The following is a 14802-nucleotide window of genomic DNA, read 5'->3' as shown; positions in this document are numbered from 1 at the left end:
AATATTTGTGTTTAAATTATTATTAGTAATTAAAACTAATTTTTGTTCGATGAAAGTATTTGATTAGTGAGAATAAATTTGATTTAGAAAAATGATTTCTAGAATGTAAACTAACAACTATATCATATTTGTTATGTACAATAATTGTTTATGTAGGATATAACAATCGAAATGTGACGTTTGAATTGTTTTACGATTTTAAAAGATTTTAGTTAATGTTGCATCGTTATTCTGGTTATAACTTTTGGTAAACCGGCAAATGCATGATCCTACAATTGCTATATATAAGAGTCAAAATCATGAGATCAATTCTCATATATTGCAATTAGTGTAACTATTGATATTGTTGGACTACAATAATTGTCTTTGTTGGATACATCGATCGAATCATGACGATTGAGCTACTATATAGTTTAAAACATCTGAGTTGATGTGTAATATCTATTCTAAAAAAAGAAAAATTTAAACAAAATTTGCAAGAAGTTAAAAGTTAGCAAAAACACAATTGATATTTAACTTAATAACAAGTTTAGGGATTTATTTTAACATCATTATGATAATTTAGTTAATTAAGAGAATTTTATTTGACAGTCACTATATGCACTCCATTTAAATACATTGTGATTTTGGTTTTAGAAAAATTTACTATTCTCTTAATTTTATTTTTATTGTTTTCCATTATGAATGATATTTGGATGAAAAATATCTTTGTTAATTTGATAGAGCTGTCATTATGTTATAATCATGCAAATTGAAAATTGTTATATTAATAAGTGAATATATTTGATTTATCGTTATGATGTATTTTTATTTATTGTGTTTTGATATATTTAGATTAATAAATACTCATAAACAATATGTTATTCAAACGATTTTAAAGATGATCTAAATCTCGTTAGTATATATTTCATTATTAATCACCCACGTGCATCGCACGTGTTCATTCCTAGTATGTCCAAATACATTAGTACTAATATTTTTATTTGTTAATTGAACAAATGAGCTGAGCTTTAGCTTACAAACCATGAAAATAAGCATATTCACGAACATGTAGATGAGCGAAGCTCGAACCAAATAAATTACTTGAACTCGAGCTTGAGCCCGCGAGCCGTATGAACAAATATGTTCACGAATAGTAAACGATCTGAACTCGAGTTTCAAAATAGGCTTTTGAGCTTATAAATGAGCATGTTCACAAGCTCACGAGTCGAATACTTTAAGTTCGAGGTCGACTCGATAAGATTAACAATCTCAAATGAGCTTCTTACCGAGCCGAGCTCCGAGTTAAGTGAGTAACTTATTTTGCTTACATTCTTAATTGTATCTATATGTTTTGTGCATATCTCTTAATCTCCAATGATAAATGACATGGGAAGAAAATTTATCTCCTTAATATCACAACACCATTTTGTCTTAATATAAAAGTACCTATGAATATGTAATCCGTAAAAATAGTATTCTTGACAAAAACAATATTGTTACTATAATTACAAAAATAATTTGGTTAGATTGTGAGCTTTCAAATTGATAAAACAATTAACGAATATATCAATTAGAAATTGTTTTTTTATGACAAATAGAAGTTCTATAAGTAACACATTAAAATTGATTGAATATATTGTTTGCAATGAAATTTCAGCTAGCTACAAAAACCAGTATTGATCCTTATCACAAAAGTATACTTTCTATATTTTTCATATAGGTTTGCCGTTTGTATACTCTATAGGTATGGAGCGCTTATGTTGCTCACATCTTTGTTTGTTTGTTTGTTTGTTTTTTTTTTTTTTTTATCTTGAACACAATTCTCAATGGACAAGTTTTGGGTTGGACGAACCATATGGCATAGTAGTGACTAGACGAGATCATATTCTAGAAGAGGAGGTTTTATTAGTTTTTTTAATTGTTTTTTTTATTGGATTATAGACTATGTATTTTGATTTAGTTGTACAAATATTTAAGTTCTGACATTTCAGTTTGTATTATGGATTTCTATATGGGATATTTGTGGATTATTAACACTATGATTGGATGAATAAAAAATAGAATTTAGAATTGAATTAGATTTTAAATTTATAGATTTATAATTTCATTTTGATATTTGGCATAACTCGTAAAATATTTTTTGAGGATTGAATTTGACAGTTAAAAATAATATTATTCGACAAAAAAATTATATATCATATATTTTTTAAAAATATCTTGTTTATTAATAAAATTTATTTAAAATATTCATAAATTGTATATTTATTTAAAATATTCCACCAAATTTCTTTTTTTTCCCCTTATAACACACTGTATGTATAATGCCCGGAAATTTAATCCTAGTAATCTGTAATTATTGATTTATAATTTGATATGATTATGAAAGGATTAACCGAGACACGATTTGAAGTAACGTGTGAAAATGTATGTGCGAGAACAGTACCATCGGCGCACATGCGCGACATTAGACGCGCACATGCGCGAATGGGACAGAAGGTCTCGCGCATATGCGCGACAGGAAGGCGCGCATATGCGCGAGCTGTGTGAAGGTTCGATCACAACTCCAGAGAGTCTCGCGCATATGCGCGGAAGGTGTCGCGCATATGCGCGAGCTGCTGAGAAGAAATGTGCGAAGACCAGAAGGTCTCGCGCATATGCGCCGATTTAGGTCGCGCATATGCGCGAGACGTGTTGGATTAAAAATGAAGCCACGTTCCTTTCTCATGCAATGTGTAGGGATATATATATACATACAAGCGTTCATTCAGAAAAAGGAAGGGAGAAATGAAAACCGAGGCCAACTTCAAGTCTTGATTTTAGATTTTGATTTGCGATAAATCCGTCCGTCTGATTTTGAATCCGAGTACGGTACTGTGTTTCTATCAACGCAGGCTACAACTGGACGTAAGTTTTACTACGTTTTGACATGTTTTGAAATTATGATATTGTCAGAATTGCATGGAATTCATATAAGATGTTCTGGACATGTTAGACATCATAAAATCGAAGTCAGATTAAGAAACAGACTTATTATGGAATTGTTATGATTTCTGAAGTTAATTGACTGAGATATGATATCAGATTGTATTGGTATCGATTATTAGTTGAGGGAATTATTATCTAGTGATGTTATATTGACGGGGATACTGAGATTGTACCGTTATGCTGTGATTTGAATTAGATCCAGATTAATCAGATTCAATGTTGAATTGAGAATGGAATATTGATATTATAATTCTCAATATGTCGTTTCAGATTTACAGAGACAGTCTTGAGTTCAGAATTGATATTGCTTCAGACCGAGACTATAAACGAAAGGTATAAGTCAATGTGGTATCGGGAGATCGACTTAAGTTGGTTTAGACTTGAGTTTCCCTAAATCACATACTTTACTTTATTGCATTGATATTTGCATTGATTTGATTGATGTACTTGTTTTCTTGATTTATAGATAACAGGTATCAGACGAGTAATCTTGTGACAGAAGTGCCTGATAGTGGCGGGATCGCCACGGGCACATTGCACGATATCACAAGATAGTGTATGGACGATAGTGCCAAAGTCTGTCACCGGATGATTGGCTATCGATGTGGATAGAAATGTGGCTTCTTCTATTACTGGTGATCGGTACTGTATCGATGTGGATAGAATCATAACTCTTCTATTACTGATGATCGATATTATATCGATGTGGATAAAATCGAAGTTTCTTCTATTACTGGTGATCGATACTATACCGATGTGGATAGAATCTGAGCTTCTTCTATTACTGGTGATCGACACCCTATCGACGTGGATAGAACTGGAGTCTTTTCTATTACTGTTGGTCGATATGGGAATGCCAACTTCTGGAAACCGGGATCCCTAGACTAGGATTGAGTCTAGTCTGAATTGTAGAGTTACGAGAATTGTCGACAATCTGATATTGATTATGTTTCAGATTTTGATACATATCGCTGTTATCTGTTACATGCTTTATATTTGTTTATATGATTGCATGTTTCGTTGATTTATACTGGGATTATATTCTCACCGGAATTATCCGGCTGTTGTCTTGTTTGTATGTGTACATGACAACAGGTGGGACAGGATCAGGGTCCAGGAGATGAGGAGAGATCGTGATAGAGTGGAGACTTCGGACTTTGATGTATATAGGGTTTTGGCACTTGATAATTAGATGTTGAACCTTAGTTTTTACTGATTTGTAGACGGTACAGGACTTGTACTTTATTTTATACTGAGTTGTATATTAGTTTGATTTCACTACATTCCGCATTAAAAAAAGAAAAAAATTTTATGACCCTAATTACTTGATTAGTAAATTGATCCTGATGACGATTAAGAACTGATTAGCGTCCGGGTCCCCACAATAGGTGGTATCAGAGCGATAGATCCTTGAGACTGAGATAGGAGCTAGTGAGCAGGGTAGATTGAGGTTTTCTTTCCTGCTTTTGATTGCTAGCATGATTTACTGCTTTATAATGCATGTTTATCTATTTATCTGACTTGATTTGAAAACATGTGTTATTGAGAATGGATCAGCACCGATTCTGGATCAGCAGTAAGATGATCGGAGGAGGACTGAAACATATTTATGTATTGGGATTACTAATCCTTTTGATTATCAGATATGCCTTCGAGAAGAGTACCTGAACAGGGTAGCACTTCAAATCCTCCAATGGACGTTACAGCCACTCCAATGGAGACCTTGTTAAAGAGATTTCAGTCGTTCCATCCACCAACTCTGAAGGGTACGGAGAATTCAGTGGAATGCGAGAGTTGGTTAGATGATATCGAGATGTTGTTTGAGTCTTTGGACTATACTGATGAGAAGAGGGTGAAACTGATAGGGCACCAGTTACATGATGTGGCAAAGAACTGGTGGATTACCACAAAGCGGGCCTTGGAACAACGAGGTACGACTATCACCTGGAATGTCTTTAGAAATGAATTTTATCAAAGGTTCTTTCCAGTGTCGTATAGAAAGGACAAGGGAGCCGAGTTTGCAAACTTGAGGCAGGGCCAGCTAAACATTGAGGAATATGTGGCCAAATTCTCTACACTACTCCGATTTGCTCCCCATGTAGCTGAACATGATGAGGCCGTTGCGGACTAGTTCATAAATGACCTAAATCCTGACATCTTTACCTAGGTGAATACTGGGAGGCCAAACAACTTTACTGATGCCTTGAACCGAGCCAAGGGAGCCGAAGCCGGTCTGATGAGACAGAAAGAGGCTTCGTTTGTGCCTGCAGCACCAAGATCACATATGTTTCCACCATTTTCTCGATATGAAAGCGGCAGTGGTAGTGGGAAGAAAGATTTCCTGAAAGCTAAGAGGAAGCAATTCAAGAAATCTGGAAGTAGCTCATCCAGTTCGAGTGGCTCGAGACAGATTGGTCAAGGCCAGAGTTATACAGGACCTTACTGTAGCACTTGTGGAGGGAAGCATTCCACTGAGCAGTGCCGAGGAGTGTTCGGCAACTGCCGCATTTGTAAACAGCATGGACACTTTGCCCGAGTGTGTCCACAACGAAGTGCCCAGGGATCCCAGGCCGTTGAGTCATCTAGATCAGTGGCTCAGACAGGGAGACGATCTGCTGCTGTTCATTCCTTCCAGCCAGCACCGCCTACTCAGTCACAGCCGAGGCCAGGAGGAAGCCAGACAGCGAGCCAGCCTCCTAGACAGCAGGCCCGAGTGTTCGCTTTGACTGAGGAGCAGGCACAGGATGCACCTGATGATGTTGTTGCAGGTAACTGTTTTATTTCTAGTTATCCTGCTTATGTATTGATTGATACTGGTGCATCCCATACATTTATATCTGAGCGATTTGCTTTGATGCATTCTTTGCCCATTGAGTCATTATCTGCGGTAGTGTCTGTCTCTTCTCCTTCGGGGACGGGTTTGATATCAGTGAAATCTGTTAGATCGTGTATATTGCAGTATGATGGGCATGAAATTGAGTTAGACTGTATTGTGCTTGGGATATCTGACTTTGATTGTATTATCGGTATCGATACGTTGACCAAGTACAGGGCTACAGTCGATTGTTTCCACAAGATTGTTCGATTAAGACCTGAAATGGCTGAGGAGTGGAAATTTTACGGTAAGGGTTCTCTAGCTAGAATTCCTTTGATATCTGCAATAAATATAACTCGATTATTGCAGAAAGGAGCGGATGGATTCCTGGTATATTCAGTTGATTTACTGAAGTCGAGCCCATCATTGGCGGACTTGCCAGTGGTGTGTGAGTTTGCTGATGTCTTTCCAGATGAGATTCCTGGATTGCCTCCGATTCGAGAGATAGACTTCAGCATTGAGTTGATGCTGGGAACAGTTCCGATTTCGAGGGCTCCGTACCGGATGGCACCTATCGAGTTGAAAGAGTTGAAAGAACAGCTGGAGGATTTACTGGCCAAGGGATATATCAGACCGAGTGTATCTCCTTGGGGTGCTCCAGTACTGTTTGTGAGGAAAAAGGATGGGTCGATGAGACTTTGTATCAACTACCGGCAACTGAACAAGGCAACGGTAAAGAATAAATATCCATTGCCTCGTATTGATGATTTATTTGATCAGTTGCAGGGTTCTTCGGTGTATTCCAAGATCGATCTGAGATCTGGATACCATCAACTGAGAGTCAGGGATTCTGATATCTCAAAGACAGCATTCAGAACCAGGTATGGACACTATGAATTTATTGTTATGCCTTTTGGTTTGACGAATGCACCAGCGGTATTTATGGAATTAATGAACCGTGTCTTTCAGAAATATCTCGATGATTTTGTGATTATTTTCATCGATGATATTTTGATCTATTCAAAGAATGTGATGGAGCATGCTGAACATTTAAGAACTGTGTTGCGAATTTTGAGGGCGGAGAAATTATATGCTAAACTATCGAAATGCGAGTTCTGGTTGAAACATGTGGTATTTCTGGGGCATATTATATCCGGAGACGGTATATCAGTTGATCCCAGTAAAGTTGAGGCAGTGATTTCTTGGCCAAGACCGACATCTGTACCAGAGATACACAGCTTTATGGGTTTGGCAGGATATTATCGCCGATTTATTAAAGATTTTTTGAGTATTGCCAAACCGATTACACAGTTGACTCAGAAGAATGCTCCATTCGTTTGGTCTGAGGAATGTGAGACCAGTTTTCTCGAATTGAAGAAAAGATTGACCAGTGCTCCAGTGCTGACTATTCCGTCAGGTACTGGTGATTTTGTTGTTTATTGTGATGCATCTCACCGCGAATTGGGTTGTGTTTTGATGCAACGGGGGGCATGTGATTGCTTATGCCTCGAGACAGCTGAAACCCCATGAATCTCGATATCCAATTCATGATCTTGAATTGGCAGCCATCGTCTTTGCATTGAAGATATGGCGACATTATCTGTACGGCGAGAAATTTGAGATATATTTTGATCACAAGAGCTTGAAGTATTGGTTTTCACAATCCGAGCTGAATATGAGACAACGAAGATGGCTTGATTTATTGAAAGATTTTGATTGTGAATTCAAATACTATCCAGGAAAGTCTAATGCAGCAGCTGATGCACTGAGTCGAAAGGTATGTTCTCTATCCTTATCGACTATGGGTGTTTCGAATTTGATTGAAGACTGCTGTTTGTCTGGATTAGCCTTTGAAACAGACTGTCAGCCTCTAAGATTATATACTATTCAAGCTGAACCAGAGCTGATTTTGAGAATTAAAGCAGCTCAGAAAGTTGATCAGAATATACAGAAGTCGATTGCTATGGTCCGAAATGGACATCGATCGGAATATCAGATTCAAAATGGTATTTTGTATGTGAATAATCGTCTTGTTGTGCCGAATGTTTCGGAATTAAGACAGCAAATACTAGCAGAAGCGCACAACAGTCGTTTTAGCATTCATCCTGGTGGCAGGAAAATGTATAATGATTTGAAGACACAGTATTGGTGGAAGCAAATGAAATCTGATGTTACTGAATTTGTAGCCAAGTGTCTGAATTGCCAACAGGTGAAAGCTGAGAGGAAGAAACCCGGAGGATTGTTGCAAAGTTTGTCGATTCCTGAATGAAAATGGGATCACATTTCCATGGATTTTGTGACACAGTTACCGAGATCCTCCCGAGGTTGTGATGCGATTTGGGTCGTGATTGATCGATTGACCAAATCCGCATGCTTTATTCCATACAAGATGACCTATAGATATGATCAGATGGCCGATATCTACGTCAAGAAAGTGGTTAGCCTGCACGGAGTGCCGAAGTCGATTGTTTCAGACCGAGATCCTCGATTTACTTCGCACTTCTGGCAAAGTTTGCAGCAAACTCTTGGTAGAAAGTTACATCTGAGTACCGCATATCATCCTCAGACTGACGGACAGTCAGAACGAACGATTCAGACATTGGAAGATATGCTGAGACCGGTGATGCTTGATTTTAGCACTAATTGGCAAGATGCGTTGCCTCTTTGCGAGTTTTCGTACAACAATAGCTATCAAACGAGTATTGAGATGGCACCATTTGAAGCGTTGTACGGAAAGAAGTGTCGATCCCCTCTTTATTGGGATGATATCTCTGAAGTTCCGGAGACTGGACCTGATATGATCAGAGATATGACTGAAAAAGTGAAATTGATTCAGAAGAAAATGAAGGCAGCCCATGACAGACAAGCTAAATATGCCAACTTTCGGCGACGACCGTTGGTATTTGAAGCAGGAGACCGAGTGTTCCTGAAGATCTCTCCTTTCAGAGGTGTGGTCCGATTTGGGAAGAAAGGAAAGTTGTCTCCACGATATGTTGGTTCCTATGAGATTCTTGAAAAGATAGGAGATCGTGCCTATCGACTAGCATTGCCACCTTCATTATTTGCAATACATGATGTCTTTCATGTATCAATGCTGCGGAAGTATCTCCCTGATGATTCTCACGTTATTCAGCCAGACGAAACCGAGCTGGACGAGACATTGAGTTATGTCGAGAAACCGATTCGGATTATCGATCGTAAAGAAAAACAGCTCAGAACGAAGATGATTCCGTTGGTGAAAGTACAATGGACTCGTCATGGCGTTGAAGAAGCCACTTGGGAGACAGAATCAGATATGAGACAAGAATTCCCAGCATTATTTCACTGATGTAAATTTCTGTTCAGTTTGATTACATACCTTCTTATTGATATGATGGATTGTCTGTGATTTCGGGGACGAAATCATATCTTAGGGGAGGAGAAATGTAATGCCCAGAAATTTAATCTTAGTAATCTGTAATTATTGATTTATAATTTGATATGATTATGAAAGGATTAACCGAGACACGATTTGAAGTAACGTGTGAAAATGTATGTGCTAGGACAGTACCATCGGCGCACATGCGCGACATTAGACGCGCACATGCGCGAATGGGACAGAAGGTCTCGCGCATATGCGCGACAGGAAGGTGCGCATATGCGCGAGCTGTGTGAAGGTTCGATCACAAATCCAGAGAGTCTCGCGCATATGCGCGGAAGGTGTCGCGCATATGCGCGAGCTGCTGAAAAGAAATGTGCGAAGACCAGAAGGTCTCGCGCATATGCGCCGATTTAGGTCGCGCATATGCGCGAGACGTGTTGGATTAAAAATGAAGCCACGTTCCTTTCTCATGCAATGTGTAGGGATATATATATACATACAAGCGTTCATTCGGAAAAAGGAAGGGAGAAATGAAAACCGAGGCCAACTTCAAGTCTTGATTTTAGATTTTGATTTGCGATAAAGCCGTCCGTCTGATTTTGAATCCGAGTACGGTACTGTGTTTCTATCGACGCAGGCTACAACTGGACATAAGTTTTACTATGTTTTGACATGTTTTGAAATTATGATATTGTCAGAATTGCATGGAATTCATATATGATGTTCTGGACATGTTAGACATCATAGAATCGAAGTCAGATTAAGAAACAGACTTATTATGGAATTGTTATGATTTCTGAAGTTAATTGACTGAGATATGATATCAGATTGTATTGGTATCGATTATTAGTTGAGGGAATTATTATCTGGTGATGTTATATTGACGGGGATACTGAGATTGTACCGTTATGTTAATGGAATATTGATATTATGATTCTCCATATGTCGTTTCAGATTTACAGAGACAGTCTTGAGTTCAGAATTGATATTGCTTCAGACCGAGACTACAAACGAAAGGTATAAGTCAATGTGGTATCGGGAGATCGACTTAAGTCGGTTTAGACTTGAGTTTTCCTAAATCACATACTTTACTTTATTGCATTGATATTTGCATTGATTTGATTGATGTACTTGTTTTCTTGATTTATAGATAACAGGTATTAGACGAGTAATCTTGTGACAGAAGTGTCTGATAGTGGCGGGATCGCCACGGGCACATTGCACGATGTCACAAGATAGTGTATGGGCGATAGTGCCAAAGTCTGTCACCGGATGATTGGCTATCGATGTGGATAGAAATGTGGCTTCTTCTATTACTGGTGATCGGTACTGTATCGATGTGGATAGAATCATAACTCTTCTATTACTGATGATCGATATTATATCGATGTGGATAAAATCGAAGTTTCTTCTATTACTGGTGATCGATACTATACCGATGTGGATAGAATCTGAGCTTCTTCTATTACTGGTGATCGATACCCTATCGACGTGGATAGAACTGGAGTCTTTTCTATTACTGTTGGTCGACATGGGAATGCCAACTTCTGGAAACCGGGATCCCTAGACTAGGATTGAGTCTAGTCTGAATTGTAGAGTTACGAGTATTGTCGACAGTCTGATATTGATAATCAATTTCAGATTTTGATACATATTGCTGTTATCTGTTACATGCTTTATATTTGTTTATATGATTGCATGTTTCGTTGATTTATACTGGGATTATATTCTCACCGGAATTATCCGGCTGTTGTCTTGTTTGTATGTGTACATGACAACAGGTGGGACAGGATCAGGGTCCAGGAGATGAGGAGAGATCGTGATAGAGTGGAGACGTCGGACTTTGATGTATATAGGGTTTTGGCACTTGATAATTAGATGTTGAACCTTAGTTTTTACTGATTTGTAGACGGTACAGGAATTGTACTTTATTTTATACTGAGTTGTATATTAGTTTGATTTCACTATATTCCGCATTAAAAAAAGAAAAAATTTTTATGACCCTAATTACTTGATTAGTAAATTGATCCTGATAATTACTTGATTAGTAAATTGATCCTGATGACGATTAAGAACTGATTAGCGTGCGGATCCCCACAGTATGTTTAGTCATGCATGCATTAATTCAACGGTGCCATTTAAGATAAGTATGCTACATATATTAATTACATCATTTTCAATAATTCATATATCAATTTGACAATTTATCAATAATTTATGTACACAAATAAATTTTATGTGATATAATGATAAATATTAATTTTTATATTTTGAAATCCATCTCTCTTATAGTTAATAATAATGATTGTAATAAAAATAATTGACTAATGGAACCGCCAAACTTCTTGGTCAATACCAAGAATCCAAGATGCATGCATGCATGCATCATGTATGAGAAGCTAGCTAGCTAGCTCTATATCTCTTTGGAGCATAAGATGAACTCTTCACAAAAGACACTTCGAATTTCGAAAATAGTAGTTAAAATTCTAATAAATTAAATAATTATTCTCATAGCAACAAATTTGAACTCAAATTCGTGTATTAATTACTAAATTAAACTGCCAACGCGTACACAATTCTTGGCCACATCAACACCACGAGCATGCATGCATGTAAGAGAAGCTATATACATGTCACTGTTTGGAGCACAAAATGAACTCTTCACAATCAGTACATGTAAATAAAGTTGAAATTGGATTCCCTGTCAATACTATAACTCGATATTAAATATTACCGACAATCTTGCATAGTGATGTTAATATCAAGGGAATTGGAGTCCGGAAATCCCAAAAAAAGAAAACAAATTAAATGCAGTTACGACATATAAAGTAACGTTGACGACAAAAAAAGTAAAACACCAGTTCCTGATGCCTCTTGACTAGATTTTGATGCTAAAATAATCTGGATCAAAATGGTGCAATCTCACATATCCATCTTCACCTCCACTTGAGAAACTATAGACAGAATCAGACCAAGAGCCAAAAAAATTGCATTAAACGTAGAACAGATATTTAAACAAATGTAAAATCAGTAACTAGCAGTGGATGTCAAAGCAAATATTCAGTAGAAACACAGAGAAAAACATAACAAACCTAAAAATTTGTTTTGCACTGAACTTGTGCTAAAACCTTAAACCTGCTTACCAAGGTCAGATTTTTATTTATTTTTCTCCATTGCTAATTGATTTTAATTTGGAATCGTTCAGTTTGGGTTGGCCTCATCAATTGGGATAGGGGGGTCTACCAGTTGAACAAACTAATAATCTTATGTAGTTATTAGACATAACCCATGAGTCATTGTTAATTGTGACCAATGACAATAAAGGAAAAAAGGGGAAAAGTAGAAGGATGGCAACTGAAGGATAACATGTGAAGAAGCATACACGACAATGAATATATCTAGAGCATGCAAAGTCGTAGATCAGGATATGGAAGATCATTCCAACGAAATTATGACAGGTTTAATATATAAAACAGTCACTATTTTTATTTTACTATTTATATGCGACCTGGAACTGTGGATTTTTTTGAGTGGAATAAGCAGGTTTCCAGTAGACCATTAATATGCAGCGGGAGCTCAAACAAGAAGTATTAGTAAGGGAATAGGATTCAAATCTCGCCTTTTCCCATCTGGATTAAAAGCCAATGCATTTATCGGTCCAAAATGACCTTTTACACCTCCGATTTCCTCTTGAAGGATCTAAACACAGAGCAAGAACAAAAATTTCATTAGAGACATGTACATCCTCATTCTTCATCTGCATTACATGTTTAGATTCAAACATCAAAAGAATGATATCACCTTGTGATAAAACTTGGCCTCAAATTTTCCAGCACGATGATCAGTGGTGGTGACAGCAGATGCATCCTGACCACCTCCAAGGACAACCTAAGAAACCCATGAAACAAACGAAATCAAAAGAAAGTGAATGCCCAGTTAACACATGTTGGTAGCCATATTTCAGAGCTGCAAGTTTCATCTGCATCTGCGAGTAATGAACTAAGAACACATAAAATCTAAGTCAAATAACAGCCAAAATTGACGGCTGCACTAGATGGTCCACTCTATGGCGGCACTTACATGGGTCAAGAAGCGGAGACATCGTAACTGCGTTGACTGGTCGCTCAGTCACATAGGTCTTGATGAGTGTCAGAGTCCTTGTATCCCAAAGCTAATAAATCAGTATCAATCAGTTATCAACAATGAAAATAGTATACACGTGGGGGGTTCAGCATTGGATAGAAAGATGGAAGGAGACAAAAAGACTAGCATACCTTGGCTGATTTGTCTAGAGAACCGGTCAGGAAATGTGAACTATCAGCTGACTTTGAAAGAGATGTAATAGCTCTTTTGTGGCCATCCTCCTTGTCAGACTCCTCAAGTAATTTCCCTGTCTGCAGTTTAAAAAGGGAAAAAAGCAATTGGCTGCATATTGTTCAAAGAAGCATCTTTGAAAGTAACAATACGCGAACAAAACTTTGAAGAGGAATTGATCTCTTGGCATTACTTTTCTGCAGTAGATTTTGATTTATGCTAAATAAGTATATTTGTGATGAACACGATGTAATCATTTATTCATTTTTTACTCGTTCCATTGTTGACCAAAATTGGCACTGTGATCGTCACCTCTGGATTCTAAACTGTATATGTGTACTCACCTGCGTGTAATACTAGTAAAAAATGAATGAATGATTACATCGTGTTCATCACAAATATACTTATTTAGCATAAAAAGTTTTGCTAGAATGAGTAAAATGATGGACACAAAGATTTTTGTCGATGTTGAGAGACTTCAAATGTTCCTACGTCACCCCTTCTATCTCAATGATAAGAATATACCAAAAGGCTTTGATTGATTACAATAGAATGTAATAACCCACTTCAGTTGGACTTTAACAATACTAAACTGAAACTCTTAGCCTTTCTTTTACTTAGAAATTGATAGCTGAATAGCTCGAAAGGGTAGCCTGAATGCTATAAATAAATCAATGAAGTATGAGCTAGGTTTTGTGATTTGTAAACTAAATAGAATCGAAAGTGAATCGCAACTGACTGATTATTATTGTTCATAATCATTAACCTTTTTCACAACTGAACTCATCAGCTATATATAGTCTTCGATTCCAATGATTACATTGAATGCATTTAATTATTAATATCCGTTGAATCGTCTTTTATTCCATGTAGATCACTTTTTCTGATAGAGGTACGATGTATCAAACTGTTATGCTCTATTTGTTCTGCTTTGGTACGGACTGTCAGTTTGTCTGTTGAGATTCAAATTGCAAATGAATACGTGGCTAACTGATCAGGAGTCAAACTGGTCGACTGATCAGGTCAGCAGGACTATATCATTTCTAACTGATGCCCTTTCAATTTGAACGTTTCAGTTCAGATTTTGTTAAGCTATACAACTTCTATGAATAACACATTTAGTTCTTCAGATCTAGTGTCGGTCAGTTCATCAATCTTCAATTCATCAGTTTGAGACTTTATAAAATCTTTTGAGAGCTTTACTTCAATTCTACTTGGTCCATTTAGTTTGATAAGTCTCCTTCAGTTCAGTTACGTTATTCCAGTTCAGTTATTGATTCAGTTCAGGTCTTTTGATTGGCTACTGGTCGGTTTGTCAAACTCTGAAACTTATAAATTCTAACAT

At 37.0% G+C, this 14802-nt stretch overlaps 1 long non-coding RNA gene across 1 annotated transcript; it reads right to left on the bottom strand.

Annotated features, from left to right (window-relative positions):
- Positions 1-11826: 11826 nt before the first annotated feature.
- LOC142531182 (uncharacterized) lies at positions 11827-13670 on the bottom strand. The gene is made up of 5 exons (XR_012816225.1): positions 13418-13670; positions 13224-13314; positions 12945-13031; positions 12763-12842; positions 11827-12097 (listed from the first exon to the last, which is right to left on the bottom strand). It is a non-coding gene; the product is annotated as an uncharacterized LOC142531182 (long non-coding RNA).
- Positions 13671-14802: the final 1132 nt, after the last annotated feature.

Source organism: Primulina tabacum, chromosome 17, assembly GCF_025594145.1.
Source record: "Primulina tabacum isolate GXHZ01 chromosome 17, ASM2559414v2, whole genome shotgun sequence".
NCBI lineage: Eukaryota > Viridiplantae > Streptophyta > Magnoliopsida > Lamiales > Gesneriaceae > Primulina > Primulina tabacum.
The sequence above is the reverse complement of the archived record's forward strand: the minus strand, read 5'-3'. Positions and strand labels throughout refer to the sequence as shown.